Raw genomic sequence first — 6967 nt, 5'->3', positions numbered from 1 at the left:
GCATATGCAGTTTGTTGTGGTATGTGTGGTCCCTGTGATGAACTGGTATGCCATCTGAGGAATGTCCCCATTGGATTAGACATACAACAACTTTCAGCCCTAAATGTATTCCTAAAATATTTTTATAAGTTTCTGTTGCCAAGTTCATCAAAGAAATGTTACATTATGCCTAGTGATACCTCAGATGTTAATAGCACAACATTTCTGTTTGATTCAATAGCCTATTTATCCTGCCTATCCTGTAATATTCAACCAGAAAACCAGACTCCCTATTGTTCACTTGGGCAATATTTCCTCCTGCCTGACTACAGCAGTTTGATTTGGGACTCAAGCAGTTAAAGTATGGCCCAATGCACTGATAAACAGATTTGCACATTACTAATGATGAAATGTGCCAAATCATTATTCAACAGCCGCAAATCAATAAGATGCTTAGTGAAGTATCTGTTTTAAAGACGTGCTCTGAAGCAATAAAGGTAATTATTTAGGCACAGAGGTAATATTTTGATTAAAGGTTTATATAACATCACCCCAAAAATAACTTCTGCAGAAAATAAAGAAATAAGGCAAATGCAGCTCTGTGTTGCCACCAGAGTTACACCCAGATAACTTACTGGTGAACATGGATATCTATTACTCACTGTTGAAGTTATTCCTATATATTTTGACTAATAAGTATAAGTGAGTGTCTCCTAGTTTCCTTCCTTGCACCTGATACTGTCGGTTTAAACTTTTGCTGTCTGCAACTCTGTTCTAGAATAAATCTATATTAGGATAGCAATGGAAGTTCTTTTCATTTGTTGTTTTGCTTTTTATTCTGTAATCACAAAACCATAGTAAATGCAAGGTTCGCATTTATTAAAAAAAGGTTTTTGAAGTTACTTTTTTTGCACAGTACTTTTTGGTCCAGTGTGAGTTTTTGTGGTTGTGCCCATGAACATGCGCTGTAATGGACTGGCACCTACCCAAGTGTCACCAGGGTATGAAGCAGCTCCCCATCACCTCTGAACCAGATATGCAGGTTAGAAGATGCATGGTAAGTTGTTTTTTTATTGATTTTTTTCCAACTGCTTTAAATATTTATTTTGTCATTTGAAATTGGCCTTTTGTTCTGTGGTGTTTTCTGTCATAAATTGTAATTGTACAGTTACTTAAACATTATATTAACCTATGTACTCATTAGTAGAGAGCAACTTAAATAACAAAACCATAATGTAAATGAAACCAGAACCTTAATCAAAACAAAGAAAGCTAATTCAGCATTGTGTACGATAGTCATGCTTTGTGCATTCATATAAAAGTTTGACACAAAGAAGATAGAAATGAACTTCGAGCAGACATAAAAACATGCATCCATGGTGGTCCCCATGGTCTGAATGTGAGGATCAGTGTTCAGTGAACCAGTCCATATGCAGTATCAGTCTGTCTTCCTATTTCAAGATAAATCAAAGTCCTTTGTATTTTTTTTTTTAAATTGATCATCACTAATCTTAATCTGTTCTTCTAGCTATTCTGTTGATTATATTGTCTAGTCTGTTTGTAATTCTCTGTTTATTTCCATGAACTAATTCTCTTAAAATCAAGATGCTTGATTTGGTCTGAGAATCTTTTGAGAAATTGTGCTGTCCTTAATAGGCATATTGTATGCATAGATATAATAATACCTTTATATAATTGATCCTATTCTGTACATATTACAGTATGAAGTACCCAGGGTGTTTGTCAGTACATTTATATGTTCAGCCTGAAGTGAGTTTTAGCACAGTGTGGTTTTCTTAAGTCATTCCAGCCTGTAAACAAAGTTTCAAAAATGTACTAAGTTGGAGAACAAGCTAGCACTTCTGAATGTACTATTCTGTAATAAGCTAATATTATAAGGCACAGTAGGACTCTATATAAAGGTTATAACTCACAACAAAAACCCTAATTCTGTCGTACAGCAAGTATTTTAGAAGTTATTTTTTTTTTCTTAGAAAAATCTGAATTCTAGTGAAGAAGATGAATGAAGACCGATTTTATAGTAAACCCCACCTTTGCATTGGTTTTCATTTGCCCATAACTGTTCACACTCAGGGCTCAGCATGCCGAGTCATTCAGCTTCCATTCATGCTGCCTCTTTCTTGATTAATCTTACAATAATATTTTTGTACATATGAATCACAAATGCAGACAGATATTTAAATCCCTTTGAAACTTTGTATTTCATATTTTAAAGGTTGAATTCATCTTAAAGTTAATAAAATTACATAAACAATACAAAACTTCTTTGTGAAAGCATATTTGTAAAAAATAAAATTTTAAAGATGCTAAACATTTTTAAGAATTCAAAGGTTACAAATAAGTGGCAAGATACCCTTTATCCTGTAATACTCTGTTAAGACAGCTTTGGCTTGTTTTGATTTCTTTCTTTAAACACAAAAAACATTCACCTTCGTAAATTTGTAACATTAAGTCTTGTGTCCTGAGGTATTCTTAAGTTTCACTTTTGTGTTCCTTATTTACTAAAAAGAACAAGAAATATGTCCCACCCTCAGAATAACATGCTACTAAGAATACTGGATTCCTTTCCAATGAATACAACGCCACCCTCATTTCCCTCAAGGCAAACCCCTACTCACCTCCCCCTTTTTCACAGCTGTTGAAAGACCTGAAGTGTGAAAAGAACACATTACTGATGATCAACGGTGGTCCTGGAGGGCAGCAGTGTCTGCACTTTTTTTGTTCTAACCTAATTGCTAAATAAGAAGTAAACGATTACTGATGAAGCCATTTATTGCTCAAGTGATAGTAAACATTTCCCACCATTAATTGCTTATTTTAGTCTTAAACTGCAGCATTCTCGATTTTTAATCGTTCCTTATTAGCAATAAGATGCAGATGACCTAGCGGTTATCCATCTAACTTGTTGCCATTTACACCTATGTGTATTCATTGTGAACTATCTGGTTTAATAAAATATTTGTAAGGAAACGACAGAGAAAAAAAGTGAAGGACTGAGAATTTTAGGCTTCAAATCATTGATATCCTTAAAAAGGAAAAAAAATATCTACAATATAAGAATGACCAGACATTGCAGGGTTAAAACACTAACGAGCCATGAAATTAAATAACATCTGTTAGAGGCAAGGATTGGTTTCTAATAAACATCTGGGTTGGAAAAAACCTTCAGCCTTTGCAGCCCTGCTTTAGAGTGCTGGTGATTACTGCACCTCTTTTTGTTTTTTGCTTGTCGAGACTCAAAGATGACAAATAGGGAAAAATCACTTAGACTTGTGGTTTTTCTTAACAGGTTATTGACACCTACGTTTTACTTCCTGTAATCAGTTATTGGTTTTCTGTGTCCTATATAGAGCTGCCACTTGATGTCTAGCCCAACCTTTCATCTTTGCCTGTACAGTAGTTAATATTAGTAGTCCCGCCCCTCTCCACAGTCCCTTCACCTACTTCTGTTGGCAGTTCTTGCCGTGAGGAAATTCTACATCTTTGTTTCTCAAACCCCACTCTGTTTTATAATGGATATCTCAGATGACATTAATTCATATTTTAAAAATCTACATATGGAGTCTAACATGGAATTGAAGTTTACCAGTTTGAGATTAGATCCTTCAAAATTAAAAATGGTATCAAATGCTTTATTAAAATAACATTTTTGAGGCTGTCAAAATGTATTTTAGCTATTCACATATTTTTTTCCTGTTTTTGATGGTTGACCATGATTGCCAACCAGACTTTGGAAATTATGTTACTCAGAGTGACTGATTAATTGCTAGATATCAGCCTGTACAATTTAACATGCTCCCCTGCTAAAGCGAAACACATCTGCTTTTTCTTTGCAACAGGATAGTTCGACTTTTATTTGTGGATTCTCCCTTCTTCAGCATTTAACAGTGAAAATGGATATTACTTTGTTAGTTTTTTTACTGAGCTTTTAGTAATACTTCAGAAACATTTCCACTTTCAAATACTGAGTAAGAGTATGAGTGTTATTGAAACAAAATGCAATTTGGAGGAAGTGGATATTTAACAATATGTTGGCCATTTTATGTCTGTTTTACAAAATTCAGTGCGTAGGTACACCACGGCTTTGAGGTGATGATAAAGTGCCAATTGACAGACTGGTCATGCTGTGACTGGACAGCCCTTAAGCTCTTAATGAGTGGGCTTTATGTGTAATTTTTCTTTCAACAGCACTCATTTTGCATAAATATTTGCGTAAATTCAAAGTTTAAGCAAAAGGGAGCAACAAGTATCTACTCGCTTCTAAAAAAAAAAGTGCTTTTTGACCTTCCAACACGGAGACGGGCAAAAAGTGGTATCTATTTTAATCAGACATAATTAACTGAGAAAACTGAAAGCAGGCAACCAATAAATGAATTATTGGTCAGAACCTTCAGGAGTCTGATTTCAATGTATGTCTGTATAGCTAGGCATACCCCAAACATTTCAGAAGTAGAGCGTTGTATTTCATATTGACATGTTCTCCCTATTGCTTGTTTATAATGATAATAATTTATAATTTTAAAAACTTGGTTTGCCCCCTTGAACAGTAGCATAATGTAGCTCAAGCCACATTATACCTCTCAAGGAAAAAACTTTTGAGGCCATAGGTATACAAAGCTACCTTCATTAAGTTTGCAGGATAAATTAACTTGCACCAAAAAGGGACCTGTTATTGCAAAAGATTCTAACAGACTGCAATCTTAACATCTACAGATAGAATAAAGAGATTGGCTGGAGAAAACCATTCACAAAGAGCATTATCAGAGGAGTGAGTCAGCAGTCCAACCCTTCCTCATTATCTTTTCTTGTAGCCTATTCACCTGTGGTTGTCAGATGGCAGTGAAGCAAGCATTTGGCCTTGTGTTTCTCTGTCTCTTTTCTCCACTAACCCTCACCTCCTTCCATGGTATCACTTCATCAGAGGTTTGCTGTTCAAACATCCTTGGTGAAACGGTAGGATTTGGTAATAAAGTAAAAAAAAATGAAGAAAAAAGAAAAACCTTTGTGGTCACAGTGGGTACTCACACCCAGGAAGCCATGAGATGGGGTTGGGCTAGTGTGGCAAGTGTGCTGCCTGCTGCCTTGGTTTGCATCATCTGATGGAATTTCACTGCATGAGATCTCTATAGTTAGAGGCTTCTTGAGAGATATAATAAATAATTGCTCAGGGTCTGCTAATCTCTCAAGGGAAACATAAGCAAAAAAAACATTTTTTGGGTTTACAATCGCATCTGGCGCAAGAAACGGAAACTATGGTTTAACTGCTCTGCTATTCCCTCGTTTTTCAGATTGAACAAAACTTGGTTAAAAGACAATGGGAACGGTGGATGCACTCCAGTATATTGCTACCAAACACTCCTGTAGTGTGCGTTTATGTGCAAATCTCAGTTTTGAAAATCAATGCTGTGAATGAGAGGTCACAATTTAATGCGGATTACACAAGCATCTGGCATTCTGTTTGTCAAAGAGCTTGCCAAATGGGAAGTAACGTGTTTGATCGAAACCCCTCCTATGGCTTCTGGGATTCAGGCACACAAGCCTAATTACATGTTAAAATGCTGCGTGAAATACAGACATGTGCTGTGACGCCTGCCAGGGAGTGGGTTCTTCAAACTGGTCAAATCCTGGGCTGTTGCACAGGCAGGGATAAAGAAATCCTAGTTAAATTGGGAATGTTTTAAGTGACTTGTGTTTCTAACCATGTCTTACCACAACCTCTCACTACTGTACTTTCACATGTGTATAACAACAGCATTAGTAGTAGAATACAGTGTGTTCAATTACATTAAAAAAAAAATCTAAAAATACTGACATCTGTTACTGACGCATTCCTAAAAAAGAACTGGCTATGCCTCTAGTAATTTAGCCATCTGACCAAAAACTTCTGACTGGTCAACAGAAGTACCACAAATTGCATAAAGGGCATTGAATGTAGACGACCACTGAGTATTTTGATTTTTGTTTTTTGAATTTCACAAACTGTGACTGATTCGTTTTTAATTTATGTTTAGTGAAGTTGGGTGGCCTCTCAAGCCCAGCAAGGGCAATAGATACTATATATTTTAAATAAATCTTCATTGCAGAGTTTAAAAAAGTAAAACACTGTTTGTCACAGTTTGCAGCAATTTTTGCCTCTGAACACCTTAACCAAATATCAAATTGAAAATTTCATACAGCTTGAAAACTGAATAAAACAGCCTAAACAAATGAGTCTGCAAAATGTAGTGGATGGGCAAATCGGATAGACACACTTTTTCAGTGTTATATATTAGATGGCTGTCAGTGTTTTAGCTTGAAAAGACTTGAAAAATAATTAGGGAAAACTCATTGGTCTTTTAGTGTTATGTTAATTTCTTTTTTTTGTTTGTGGAATTTAAAATATGCAGATTTTTTTTCCCCTAATTTACAAACAGTTAATAAAATGTGATCATTTCTAGGGGAAGGTGGTATGCATTTAATTTGATAACCCCTGATTAAGGTGCCAGGGCATTATAATTGCAGTCTAGTGTAGCAATATTAAAGCACTGGAAATTTTAGAAGAAATTCAAAAAAAGTTGCAAGGGGCTGGACCCAGCCACTACACCACTGAGCACATGAACCAATCCTGCATGATATGCATATACAGTATATTGAGATAGGTAGATATGTGTGTGCACACACATATATATATATATATATATATATATATATACACACAATATGATAGGGAAAACATCCCAAGGATCCATGTATTCATTAATTAAGCTGCTTAAGTTAGATTCAGTTCTAGGTCTGTACTTAATTCTTTATGGTTTGCATTATTGTGGGTTAGGTTTTTGTGTAATACTGCATTTCTCACTAAGTGTGGGCAGAAGCATACCCATAAGACTATGTGCTGCCTTTATGGAACACTGTAGTTCATGTGACTGCTTCTGGAGCTTTCAAAGTCGATTAGGTCCAAAATATTGCATAAGAGTCAGTCGTGGCT

This window comes from Polypterus senegalus, chromosome 6, assembly GCF_016835505.1.
Source record: "Polypterus senegalus isolate Bchr_013 chromosome 6, ASM1683550v1, whole genome shotgun sequence".
Classification (NCBI taxonomy): domain Eukaryota; kingdom Metazoa; phylum Chordata; class Cladistia; order Polypteriformes; family Polypteridae; genus Polypterus; species Polypterus senegalus.
This window is presented reverse-complemented; position numbering follows the sequence as displayed.